Raw genomic sequence first — 15,376 nt, forward strand, 5'->3', positions numbered from 1 at the left:
CATCTCTCGCTTTGATGACTTTTCTTGTGTTTCGGAGCCATAAACGATAGGCTTTTGATTCCTGCAAGTAATCAATGAGAACATATTTTTGACCTTTCGGATCAAGTTTCTTTAGACCTGTAGTTTTATTTAACGCTATTGATCTACTCCCTACACACAGTGGCCTGACACCGCCAAAACACGAACTAAACTCAAATTTTCAACCTTGTCGAAAATCAATGAAATTTTGGCCACATATTCTTATATTTGTGGACTATATTTTAATATAAGAAGAAGTTACTATAGGAAGCTTTGAAGAAGCATGTTTTAGAGCGATCATACTTTGCGCTAAAATTGCCTCATTTTGCTTCATTATATTTCTGTACGGATAACAATATAGACAAACCTATCTACATAGCGTTAAAGAATATTCTTTCAGCTATAAGAATATGTAAATTTATGTGGGCATGCACATTTTGTTCTTCTGAAAAATACGTTTTCGTGAAGGCCTTTTTTTGCTCGGTCTTTTTTGTTGAGTGATGTTTACAAAACGGAGGTCACGCGAGGTCACGATAAATTTTGCATGAATGTATTCGGTAGAACTTACGTAAGATTTATGCATACAAATTTTTTGCATTCACTTGCCAATTTGCAATTTATAACAGGAAATGTGCAACCTACTCATAAAGATCTATTTAGACCATGTAATATGGAGATCATGAGTAAGTGCTTGTAGCGTTTATAACTTAAAATGGAAGGTATCATTGGGAAACAGTTAGCGTATGGTACTCATAATATGTAAATAAAAAAGTATTTTTTAATGAAATATAAACTATAAAATTATTTTTGAGTCTGTGAGGTCGCTCATGAAGTTACAAGGGCACGTATCTATACCTCAAAATCAAACATCTTTGTTGGCGTAAACGGTCTCCAAAAACAATTTGTACATAACCATTGATATTTAAACAATGCTTCAATAACATTCTGACAGCGAACGTGAGTCACTTGAAACCTCGGTCAGGGATGGCCCAGCTTCGTCTTCTATGGATCCGCCTTCCGAGGGCTAACAATGCTCTATTCTTACAGAGACCAATTATCAGGTATCAATATTATGTTTCTCTTCATAAAGCAGCTGCTACGTTTCGAACGGTTTCTTTTCGCTTTAGCGATAAAAGTATTTTGTTTAACGGTCGGAATAGTAACAGAGGTATAATTAAACTCAGGTAAAAGTTTGTCACGACTAGTCATCTTAAAACTCGGAAACCCCACTATCATAAATTGCGACACCAATGGGACCCTTTTAACAGCCGGTATGGTCAAGTCTGTGCATCGAATGTTCTAGTGCCTTTTTGTATTCAGGAAAAATATTTCAGTTTATTACGAACCTTGGAACAGTGCATTTCTGTGGATCAGTATAGAGTTCTCTTTAAAAAGGCGTGCAAAGGAAACATCATTGTTGAAGAGTTATTTGTGTTTAGTGTGTTTGTATATATATGTAACTCTTATCTATAGATTTGTTTGTGTATAGTATATATACATAACATTTCTGTATCGTGTTTTTCTAATTATTGTAACTGTGTAATTGTTGCGTATGAAGTGATTGTGCTGTACAATGGCGAAAAAGAAAGTTACACGATTTATGTTACATGATTTGATAGTGAAGTCATTAAATCAGTCGATAAAGGAAAAAAAAGGAGTGTGTATTTAATTTTTTAATAAACACTTTTTCGATTGGATATAATCCAACAGCAATCGAGGAGCTCAAAAAGTTCATCAGAAGTAATTTCTTTACCAATTATTTCAAGCGCTGGAATTCGTGTAATAGATCAAACGTGTTATTTTTAAAACAATACAGCGAGTGGCTCTCCAAAGACATTACACTGCCTGAGGAAGTGGTGCAATATTTCCATGGGACTTCATCAAGAATAGGACGTCCAACGAAAAGCTTTGAAGAGTGTTGCGAAACTGTGAAACGTAGAAAAACTGAAGATCTTAGACGACTTCACTCTTCAACAGAAATCATATACGCAGCGACACTGAAACTTCGAGAAGATGGTGACAAATCTACAGCAAAATTATTAATGAAATGCACCTCTGCGTCTTCATCAAATATATCTTCGGAAATTCTTCACAAATGGAAAATGTTTGAAGCTTCTCAATCGGAAATGTTACTCCAGGAGGCACTGTCACTGATAATAAGCCTAAATTTATTCAAAGATGTATACAAAACTCTATGTTCATCACCCAATATTCACAATCATCGACTATATCCATCATATTATAAAATACTAAACGAGAAAGCGCGATTTTATCCAGAAGGAATTACAATAACTGAGCAAAAGTGAGAACTGCCTTTACAAAGTTTACTAAATAAAACTTGTAAAAGCATAGTGAATATGATCTCTTTATCGTTACCGAATAACGAAAATGAAAGTGTTTTAACTCTATTTTGCAAGTGGGGTTTTGATGGCAGCTCCGGCTTTTCCAATTATAAACAAAGAATAGAAGCAAATGAATTTGATGATGGAAGTCTTTTTGTTACCTCTCTGGTTCCGCTGAGGATGGTAGATAACAATACGAATGAAATTATATGGAAGAATTGTACACCCTTCTTCACACGTTTCTGTAGGCCGATTCGAATGCAGTGGTTACAAGAAACAAACGAATTGTCAAGAACAGAAGAAGTATATATTACCGATCAAATTCAAAATTTGCAGCCTTATTTCTCGAAAGTGGGAGAAATACAGTTTTCCTTACATTTAACAATGATTGACGGGAAAATTTGTAATTCATTGGCTGGGGCATCTGGTATGCGGTGCTATATCTGCGAAGCCACGGTTTCACAAATGAATTTAATTCAGATTGCGCAGGAGAAGCCCATTCAATCGGACATGCACAAATTCGGATTATCAGTCCTTCATGCATACATCCGGTTTTTCGAATGTCTACTCCATATTTGTTATAGATGTAGGAGTCGAATATTAACCGCCCCCGCGTTGACAACATCTAGAAACATCGAAACAATAACAGTGTGCCCGAACAACTGATCGTTACCTATGTTTACTGCCTGAGCGCGTCGATCCCGAGCATGTGTGCGTGTGTATATGAGTGCGTGTATGAGTCGACAGGACGCCGAGCCTAAACAAACGCGAATCTGACAATTGCGAAGTATGTAGATAACGATCAGCGAAAGTTCGGGAAAGATTCGACAATAGTGATCGAGAACGTTTGATCGCCAAGGAAATATAAGGTCGTGAGTGCGGCGCGGCAGTAGCATTACGATTACGATTACGATTACGATTACGATTACGATTATGATTATGATTACGATTACGATTACAATTACGATTACAATTCCGATTACGACTACGATCACGAGTACGGCTTACGATTTAACGGCTTACGATTTGGGACTCTTATTATCTCTGTTGTGGGCGTTATAATTATTATTTGTGAGTGTCTATTTTTGTATTACTGTGTTCGCGTTGTGTTACTCTAAATAAAGGATAGTTCCACAAAATACTTGTCCTACATAGATTAGACATAAAAACGTGGAAAGTGCCAAAAGATAAAAAACCTATTTTTCAAGAAAGGAAGAAGACTATTCAAGAAAGATTTCGTCAACACATGGGTTTATTAGTTGATATTCCAAAGCCGGGGTACAGGACAACAAATGATGGTAACAGTGCCAGGAAATTTTTCGCAAATTCAGAGCTGTCATCAAAAATTACAGACATAGACGAGGATCTCATTAAAAGATTTAGTGTCATTCTACGAGTGATCAATAGTAAATATGAAATAAACACAGAAGAATTTGGAAGATACTGCTTACTAACTGTAGAACAATATGTGCACCTATATAATTGATATTACATGCCTGTTTCTGTCCACAAAGTTCTGATTCATGGACACAATGTTATTCAAGATTCCATCATACCTATTGGAGAATTTTACAAAGAAGCCCAAGAAGCAAACAATAAAAACATTAAATATTACAGAGAGCATCATACGCAAAAGATCACGGGTGAAGACCAACAAAGATTTATTCAACTGATTAATTTTAAGTTCGGATCCATGCCTAAGCTCATACACACATAAAACGCACATAAAAAAGAAAGTGGATGAAGATTTATTAAGTCTGATAATTTTACCGGCAGATATGAATGAGACAGACAGTGAAACGGACTCTGAAACTGGCGTGTCATCAGATAATGAAGTGTAGAGTAAGGTAATGCCCTTTATAATTATTTTTTTAGTATTAAGAATGCGCAAATAATATTTAAATGATCAATCGTTTATACATATTACTTTAAGAGCTCCAATGATATGGTTTGAATGACAAGATTATTGTAAAAAAGTGTACACTTACAATAACAAACTTTACTTAATGGTATTAGAGAAGTATAACCATTTCGAAAAAAATATAATTCAAAATGGAGCTCTTACATAGAAATTTTTATCAGAATCTGAATCTACAAGTCAGAAAACCTTAAAAACCGTTCCTTTTATAATGAAAAGCGTAGAAATAAAACTGCTATTAATTTAGTTCGCGTTTTGGCGGTTTCGGACCACTGTGTTACAGTTCGCAGAAATCCTATACAGGGTGTCCCAAAACTCGGGGAGGAGCCGGAAATGGGGGGTAGCTGAGACGATTCTGAACAACAATTTCCTTTGCAAAAATGTCGGATGGGGCTTCGTTAAGGAGATATTAAGCGAAAATCCCGACCAATCAGAGCGCGCATAGACCGTTGGAGCGGCCGCCAGAGCGTAACCTTCGCTACCGCGGCCGCGCTTGTACGCGAACAAGTGACTCGACGTGCATCGAAGGACATTGACGCTGCCGTCTAGCGCGTAGCCTTCGCTACCGCGGCCGCTCCACCGGTATCCGCGCGCTCTAATTGGTCAGTGTTTTGTGTTAATATCTCCTCAACGAAACCTCGGACAACATTTTCGCTAAGGAAAAAGTTGTTTCAAATCACCTCCCGAACCATCTCTTTCAAGGTGTTACAACATTTTTGGGACACCCTGTAGTGCTTCGCTGTTGACGTCTCTCTTCTTTTGTTTGTCCGATCTGCCATCTCTTTCCATTTGTCGCGCTTCTTCTTCAGTCAATTTTGTTTTGAGGTTATTCACATTCGGAATTTCGTCGCGTGATTTAATTGCCACTGTAAAATTTTCGTATTCTTCCGGCAATGGTCCCAGCAGCATGATTAATAATAAATCTTTCGGAATATTTATACCAGCCTCTGCCAATTTCTCGGCTTTTGTTGTGAATTCGTTCAAATATGCGCCCATCGTTGTCTCAGAATTTTTTTTCATACGATACAATTGTTTGTATAGCGTTGCTTTTCGAACTGGTCCTTTTGATTCGAATATTTTCTCTAATTCTGCCCATGCCTCGTGCGATGTTTTAGCCTTCTTTCTATGGTTTAATTGACCACTTGTCAGACTTAGCATTGTTATAGCTAATGCTTTCTGATCCTTCTTGTTCCATGCGTCTTCGTTTTCTTGTGTCTGGACTTCATCTCCGTTTGCATATGACTATAGCTCATTGCAGATGAGTACGCTCCTCATCTGGAGTTTTCACGATTCGTAATTTTCATCGTGTAATTTGTCGATGTTTTGTGTGCCGTGTAGTGCTGCCATTTTTTCTTAATTGAGGGCCACGTTTTTTTTCTTTTTAGATTAACTTGCGCGAATTTTTCTGTTTTTCACTTAAGCGTCCCTGGCCCCATAACCTGTCAGATTTGGTTTGTGGGTTAAGGTGTAGATGAACTGTTCACGTGCGGTTTACTCTATATAAAGTAAAGATACATATATAAATGAACTTGGACTATTGTCGCGATCGTACGCATAGAGCGCATAAAGAACAATAATAAACAAGCAACATCAGCCGATGTCGCTGCCACGATCCAAGACGCTGTCGATGTACACTGACGGACAAAATTAAAGGGACACTTTTTTTAAAACGTCATATCTATGGGAGTTTTCAACCGATTTTGGAGAAACTTCGCGAGGAGTAGTTTTGAAGTGTCCTCTAAATGTGCGCAAAGTTGCATTGGCGAGGATTGATACGAAGGGGTTCATTCACCCCTGTAAAGAGGGGCACGTCGAAAAACGCCACTTCTGAAGAGGCCCGGGGTGACGGAAGGGGTTGAAAAAATCAAAAAAACCTTTGGGGCGACCCTCCTCGATGCCCTCTACAAAATGCACCCCTCAAAGTCCCTTTCGGGCAAACCCATCCCTCACAACACCTCACCCCCTCCAAAATCCACAGTTTTTGAACTACAGTCCAAAATTTGGGCTCAATGCATTCCCTGGAATCTCCTGATCCAGGAAATGCCAATGCCCACGCCGTGCGCCCCATAGGCACTTCTTGGAGGGATGGAACAGTTCGCCACTTTTCAACAGCCTTCGTAAGGGAGCACTTCCACATCTCGAAGGGCGATGAAATTCACCATGTTTATTCTCGGTACGTTAAGGATTAATGCGAAAACTATAATGAGTTTCGAAAACTGCCCCTGGAGCTGAACAGGGTGGCCCAGAGTTAGGGGTGGTCCACCCATAGGTGTAGAGGTTGGAACGATATTTTCTTGCGTGGAACAAATGCGATACGGTCCAAGGCATTGAAGTGACACAGTTTTGATGTCTTTTCCCCGCGTGGATAGCATTAAAATACGAAAATGTCGTTTTTTTGTTAAAACCCACTCGCGAGTTTAGGCCTGTGTACCAGGTGAACGAGTAACCCCACGTCAACGCCGTTTATGAATTCGGACGCGCGAATGCTTTATTAACAGGTCCCCAAAAATTCGGATATTTTGAATCACGCTTCCATTGTCAAATCGGAGTAGATTTGAAAGAGTATTAAGTGGCCGGACGGAGCCGGCATGCAGAAGTGGAGCGAGGGCCTGCAGCCATACGTGGTCAGACCGGACCGGACAACAATTTAACGTAGGCTGACCACGTACGGCTGCAGGCCCTCGCTCCACTTCCGCATCCTGGCTCCGTCCGGTTCACTTAATACTCTTTTAAATCTACTTCAATTCGACAATGAAAGCGTGATTCAAAATATCCGAATTTTTGGTGACCTGTTAATAAAGCATTCGCGCGTCCGAATCTTTAATTAATATTTAGTATACAGTTTAATTAGTAACATAATCTAATGTATATTTTCAGTCGCTGTAAAGGGTGAATATGTAACAAAAACAACTTCTGTCTATTGGCATTTTAGTCATGAAGATGTGTAATAATATTGTGTAGTTTATAATTTAAATACGAGTCTCTAATTATTACTTTCAATTTAGGTTGCTTAGAAGAAACTATAGTAGAAATTATAATATATAAATTACTTTCGAAAATCGAACAGTAGCTTAATTTGAAAATATATGTGGTAGTTTGGTATTTGCATTCAGTTTTTATTAAAATAATAGTAGTATGTTTGTATTTGTATTTCAAAATGTAAAGAATATTAAACAATTCTTGTAGAGATCATACTAGGCTATCAAATCTTTAATATTATATGTATAATATTACTATATCGTCTTTGTTAGTAATAATAAGAAAATGTATGCAATACATATGTATTATATTAGGTCATCAAATTTTTGCTTTAGTAAACTGTGCATATCTTCTAAAATGCTAAAGATAATTAATATTATTATAATGTCTTTATTAGTAATAATAAGAAATTGTATAATATGCATAATATTGTTAATGCTCAAAAATGTTAAATACAATATGATATAGTATTTCATGTTTTATAATTCTGTGATAAAGAATATTTAAGTAAATTCCATCCACAAGTAAGTTTCTAGTATTATAAACTAGTTATATTTAATATTAAATTTTATATATTTGTAATATCTGTTATGGTTTTTATGGGTTTACAAAAGATATGAAAAATCAGAGTTTCACCCTTGAAACTTATTTTTAACACCAATGAAATATACTTTGTGTACTTTATACATACCCTAAATATACCATATTATCTGAAAGACTTCAAATTTTCTGAAGTGTGCTAATTTTCAAACTTCCCTTGCAAGTGGACTGAGAATTTCATGCATTTATGGGGTACACTAAATATGGAAAACATATCAAAAATACACTAATTAATATAATATAATATTATATTATTTTATATTGTATTATAATTAATATAATATTAGATGGACTGGAAAGTAATGTCGTTTCTATATATCTCAATATTTTAATAAAAACTGAATGCAAACACCAATACTACCATATATATTTTCAAATTAAGCTACTGTTCGATTTCCGAATGTAATTCTATAAATTCTAATTTCTAGTATAGTTTCTTCTAAGCAACCTAAATTGAAAATAATAATTAGAAGTACTTATATACTTACTATAATTATCATTAATCAGCTCATTGATTTTTATCGATCTGGCATTAATAATTTGCACACTAAAGGCTGTTGATAACGAGGGTGATTACATAATTGATTAAAAATAGAAACTTATTAAGAATGTATTTCTTTGAATTTATTGTAAAAAAATAATATTTTTCAGTCCTCCTGATACAATAATATTTATACTTTGTTTTGAAGAAGTGTATATATTTTTATAGTTAGTTTTTAGTTATAGCATTAATTATAACATACTTTTTACGTGTGCTTGCACCATAAATACATAAATCTGCAGTTTACTCATAACGTTTATTTAAATCTTGGTCGATCGCATGTTCTTCGCAACATCCTAAAAAGTGGAAGATCAAAAATTGAAGAGAGTTCACAATAATCTAAAATTTCTTGCTATAGTCTGATTCACCATTTTCGTTATATCCTGTGGGAAACGTTATTCGTTTCGGAGAATAGCCTAATACTCTTTTGATACGGTCGACGAGGATTACTCCGACGAAAGAAATCGCGAAGCGATTGGAGTAATTACAGTTTCGTCTAATATCTCTCAAATAGCAAGGATGCTCCGACTCTAAGCAATAAGATAATGAAAAAACGAAGGTAAAAATTGCGGAACGACGCTGATTCTTGGCTGGTGGAGAAGTAGTGTCGAAAAATGTGAATGACGATGGAAAGGATCAATGGAATTTAGGTTCGCCTAGAGAATAGCAAAAGTTCCATCGCTATTGTGTTGTATCGGATCGTAACTTCAACCAACGGGGGAACTTCGGCGACCAAGCAATTTCGACATTCTTGAAACTTCGCTAATTCGTAGAGGAGTTTGAATCAAATATCAGGCGATATTAATCTCTGGCCAATTTTCGGCCATAGAGGTGAAACATTTCTAACAAGAATTTGACCTTCCATTCCAAGAAGTATTTTTAGTATTTTGAAAAGTAACAACAGTGATGGACAATTTATTAGCTCCAAAAAAGAATAGTATGTTACGAATGCATTTCATAGTAATATGTTATCGCAACACTAGCTGCGCCCTGCGCCCTGCGGTGGAATACTATTCTTATTCGCATAAGTAGGTGCAATAATTACTGCAATATTTATGTAAGTATGTAGTTAGATACTTCGTAAGAGATGAACGCATTTAATTGGGTATCGAGTAAAGACAGATGTTTAAATGTAAATGTTAATGGCAACTTCGATCGTGTGATGAATGACCTATAATTCATTTCTCTATGAATTATTTTCATTTTTAGCCGATTACAAAAAAGGAGGAGGTTACTCAATTCGACACGTATATTTTTTTTCTCTTTTTTTAGGTCTGTTTCCCGATTACACCGAGAAGGCTTGACCAATCGAGATGAAAACTTTTGTATCTTGTAGAGCATGTTTCCCAGTTGATTTCGTTATCACGACATTTTCCAATTTGTCATTTTTTACACGATTTAAAAAAAAGAAATGAAAAATTGTATTGCTTATTACTACGAGACGGATGGACCAATCGGATTGAAACTTCTTGCATCTCGTAGAGCATCACCCCTTAGGTTACTTACATGTAGGATAAGTACCCTTAAAGTTCACTTTATAATTTTCAATTTATTTTTAACATAAAAAACGTTACTGTGGTTTAAATGTAAAAGCTGTTACGAGCCAGGGCGATAGCGATGCGCGCGTGTGCCCAGCGAGTGGGGTGGATTCGAGAAGTGGAGCAATACGATTAATTAGTATGTACCAATGGAGCCGAAGATTTGAGGATAGAGTAGATAATGCAGACGACTCTGACGCGAAATCAGATAGTTACAGGAATCGGTATCTCCCAGTAAAGGGTAACCGCAGGATAGGTTAAGTTTAGGAGTTCGGGTTGAGTACACAATGACTAAATCATATCGTTAAAATGTAACACGCGTCGTTAATAAAGCCTCGCAACTTGTTAATTTAATAGAATAATAACTCGAGCGATAAAGTTATTATGTTGTGAGATCGTTACACTGGCTAGGATTGCTGATTTCAAAGTAAGGTTTTATGATTGATCTGACAGACTTTTAAGTTTATACAAAAGTACATATTCAAAAATAACTATACTAATTACAAGTGTAAAGTGTCGTGTTATCGCGGTTAGTGTATGAAGTTAAAATTACCTAAGTGTTGCGAGGCTCGAGAGTACTTCTATGGCCGTAATAGATTTAAAAACCGTCTTCGCGGATCTATATGGTAACGATGATCGAAAGGAACTGAAGCCCGATCTCACTAGAGTGCTACTCTACAGACGATCGATGTGTCTCTAACGAGTAACTCTTTCGTACTAGCCCCTGAACAACGAAAATCGTGGGTTTATATAGCTCCAAATGTTGGTGGGGAACCGCCAGTGATTTCCATATTAGGAAATTTGACGGTTAGGATTTTTGTTGCTCTGCGATCGGCAGCTGTGTGCCCTGAGAAAAGGGTAGATTAGAAATTATCCCACGCAACGCGAGTCAAATATGGTATTAAGAGGATGCAGCTGCAGGATGCACTCCAGGGAGACCGAGCTCCAAATTCCAGGAGGGTAGATAAAATAAAGTTGATGAACGCGAGCTTCGAAAAAACGGATAGTTTCTGTATACGTAACAAAGCTAGGTATATTGTGCCGTTAATTTTTTTTTAGATCTATTAATAACCAATATTTTTGAAAACGTATTTTTATCAAAATAAAACATAGTCTATATTACTCAGGTATAGTGTAGCTTCCTGTTATGGAACAAATTTTTAAAATCCGTTCAGTAGTTTCGGAGATTACCTCCAATATACAAACAAACAAACAAACTTTACCTCTTTATAATATTATAGTATAGAAGTATATATTAAGAAATGAAAATACAAATTTATAGAGCCTTTCAAATTGAACGCACAGAATAATTGATATTCGAAAAAAATCGTTTACTTGTTAACTAATAAATACAAATTTTAATTGACACGAAATATTGAATAGTTGGATAATTAATTGGCCCCAATATTTTTGTTTAATATTTTGTAACATATTCTTTTGCTTGAATCCTGGCCTAACATCGTATTGGCAGAGATTTTATTATGGTTTTAAGCGACTTCGAAAAGGAGGAGGTTATTTTTTTTGCGATTTGTCATTTTCTACCCGTTTTTTTTTTAGCAATAAACCGTAATTTTGAGGTATGTTTGCCGATTACATCGAGATGGCTTGATCAATCGGAGTGAAATACCTCTTGTATCTTGTAGAATACTTCTTCCAGTAGGTCCCGTAAACAAAACATTTTGTGATTTGTCATTTTTTACCTGTTCTTTTTTCAAATAAATTCGCAGGTTGATTATGCCAAATATTATACACAACATTAAAAAGTTCTTAGACGTTGTGGTGCATCGTTAGGGTTGCAATCTGTGTTCTGTTTCACCCTATAGATTTTCTATAAATCTGCAAATTTTAAAACCACCAATTAAAGAGAAATGTGCTACACGAATATTACCATTCGAATAACACTATTCCCAAACTCTGTTAAGAAGCACTGCTCCAAGCATGTACAGTCAGTGTAAGAAGTATTCGTACAGCAATCCATTTAAAATAAATGGTTTCTGTACGAATATTTATTACACTGACTGTACTTCCACACTGTGACGTAATTTCACTGTCGTTAATTTCGAAGCTCGTTCGGTTTTCATTTTCCCCGTGGCTGTTTCATTTTGATCTAATTTCGTCCTCGCAATGACAGCGTTCTTCGTATGTCTCTTTTGACTGGAAATTTAATTACGTTCGCACGGATGCGACATGTTCGAACCAGCGCGCGTCTTCTCGTTTCTTAGCGCCGGAGGTAATTAAACAGTGCCAAGAAGAAGATACGTTGAAAAAGAAGAACTCGTAACAATGCATGTGCAATTAAAATATTTCTGTTTTTCAGCAACTATGGGGATTATTATTGTTCTCCTTCGTGCAGCTCGCTATCGGTACATTTTCATTATTGAATTGGTACTTCAGTAACATTTTGATTAACCCGGAATGTAATGATAAAAGGCCGAAGATAATTGTATTTCGTGGCGGTAAAATCGGCTGAGATATATTAACTTAATTGACCTAGTTTCCCTTGATATAAATTTACACTCCTTTCGTAGTATGATGGAGACTTCCAAAGTAATCTAATTAGCAGTCTCAAGAGAAGCCTTTTGTTATCTCTTCGGTTTTTTTTACAATTTACAGTAACTTTGAGGATAAAATTAATGTCAGATGAATTTTGACAAACTATTCGTGTTTTTTAAATTTGAAATGATTGTGGAATATTTAAATACTGAGGAATATTGTAATGGAAAGCATAAATCATGTGTCAATGTGAAAATTAATAAACAACCTGTTTGTTAAGTCATAATAATGTATCGATAAAAGAATAAAATCTTTAAAAATATAGATACATAAAATATGACAATATGAAAGATAGCTTTGAAACTAAACACAGAAAACGGTTCTTGTACTTAATTAAAAAATAATAGAACATTTACAAGGGATTGAAAAGCAAGATTTAATGGCCAAAATTATATCCATGTATATCAGCTAAACACAAGTAAATTCATCGATTTATAAAAATAAGAAACACTACAAGTGTAACGCAGTGGCTATTTTTCCACCAAATAGAGAACGATCCGTGGAAAGGTTTATCTAACCCTTCCCACAGAACCCCGGTGGCTCAGAAAAAGGCCAGCCGATTTAGGAATGGATTACGAGCGCCAGCTTGATGTACTGTCTCTCGAAAGTTTAGAATCGCCTAACTTTCTTATTTGGAGAAGCCAACTACACTGCAGGTGCAGACTTTAAGCCTTAAAGTTTAAGGGCTGATAGACGAATGGATTTATTCGAGGATATAAATAGTTTTGATCAATCTTGTATGTTCAGTAAAAAAGGTTTAAGTAACACATGTTTTATTCCAAGATGACTTAGTTAAATATTAGCTAGAAAAATATCAGAAGAGGTGATAATTAAGAGGCGATTGTATAATTTTGTCACGTAAAGAAAGCAGCTAAACTGTGGATGCAGATTTTACAGAAAGGTGTAGCAATATATTCATTTGAAGAAGCAAATGATTTTTACTTAATGATTTAAAATTTTTGATTTTTGTTAGAAATGTCTTGAGAGGTACTCTTTTTTTGATCAGTTTCAAGGCAATTTCATAATTTTGTTAAGTCTAAGTACTTGACATAAACTTTTAAAATTTGGTATGCTTATTTATGCTTACATATACAAAATTTTCTAAAATTGTCAACTGTTCTGCTTGACATTAATAATATGGCATCTTTAAATCATTTTTATTTATAAAAATAATTAGTATCATTATTAACGATACTAATTATTAATAGTTATTTTTTAATAACTTTTAAGTTACATGAAATTGTTAAATAAGACAGTTTCGTGTACAATTCCATAAATGTTACTGAAAATGATTTTTACTAATAAAATAATATATAAATAAGTTCTTTTCTTAAATCCAAGTAAAAAATCTCATAATTACTTTATTTGATGGAAGTTCGAGAAAGGCTAAGAGTCAACTAGCAGTATAATTACTTTCAAACATGTACAAGTTTTAAAAATCTTATTTTATATAGTGCCAGTTACTATTATCTTTGCAATATTGTCTTAATATGTTTATTATATAGTCAGTTCTCCATCGATGGACACCTTGCACCTACTTAACCTACTCACCCTACTAAAACTTCTAAAAAATATTACGGGATGAACCGTGGAGTTACTTGAATACTTTTAGTTTATCGACAAAACGTAATATAACTACTGCTATTAAATCTAACAACTGATTTTATTTCTACTATATTACATTACGTTCATAACCATTTATATCGTCGATCACTACTATTATTCTAATTCTGAGTAGTTGTTCAATCTCTCCATTTGAACTTCCGCCAAATGGATAAATACAGTTTTCAATCACCCATAGGGACAAACCGTCAAATAGTACATTGAAAATGCATGAGAGTACTCCATCAAACTGGGTCAAATACCGGTGGATCGATTTCGCAATTGCTTTGACTCGATTACTGTACCGGTTCCCTTTCAGCCTTCCACGAAAGAAAAACTTCAAACGTACAAAATATACATATTCTTTTCGGAGAAAAAGGAAAACCACGGCGCACACGTACGTTTCATCGTTAACCTCTGACCTAGCCTTTCCCGCAGCTTAGCTATTCACCTCTGAAACTCTTAAAAGAGGCTCTCTGATATTTCCCCGTAAACACGTGCCGCTTTTGATTCCCTCTCTCGTCCGTCATCAAAGTGCCAGACCGGCTACAAAATGCGCGCACAAACCGTAAAAAAGAAATGTGCCGTCCACTATCGATCAACACGAGGAACCCCTATTTCGTCCAGCAGCCTATTTTCGGTCACGGATGTCCGCATAAAGTCCGCCAGTCGATCAACAAATCGAAATTCGACGTCACAGATGCGGCAAGAAGATGGTTGCTTGCCGAACGCGGGGGCGGAGGGATGTTCGAGTCTAAGAAGACTAAGAACACCATGAAGAAGACCATGAAGAAAAATAAGACCAGGTGAGGATAAAGCAGAAGGTACAATGTAGAACGGGGAACTGTCAGAGCAGAGTGAGACGTGGTTACCTCGACCGGGTCTGGGTTAGGTACCATCCTGTGGAGACGTCATTCGCGACGGCGCGCGCGTGATGCGTGGTGGTGGGAGCTGCTGGTCAGTCCCGCTGCCCGAAAGCGTACCATCGCCGCGGTTCTGGCCAATTTCGACGGTTGGTTGGACCGTGGGCATGGCAGGCTCACCTACCGGCTCATGCAAGTGCTCACCGGGCACGGTTGCTTTGGTGAATACCTGCATAAAGTGGGTGTGGAGGCGACGCCCGAGTGCCACCAATGTGGGGCTGTGCTGGATACGGCCCAACACACGTTGGAGTGTCCGTCCTTTTCTGGTCCAAGGCGAGCGCTCCAAATGGAGATAGGCTGCAACCTCTCGCTGCCGGCCGTCGTTGTGGCCATGGTCGACAGCGAGAGATCGTGGAAAGCGG

This window comes from Hylaeus anthracinus, unplaced genomic scaffold (assembly GCF_026225885.1).
Source record: "Hylaeus anthracinus isolate JK02 unplaced genomic scaffold, UHH_iyHylAnth1.0_haploid 18342, whole genome shotgun sequence".
NCBI classification, from domain to species: domain Eukaryota; kingdom Metazoa; phylum Arthropoda; class Insecta; order Hymenoptera; family Colletidae; genus Hylaeus; species Hylaeus anthracinus.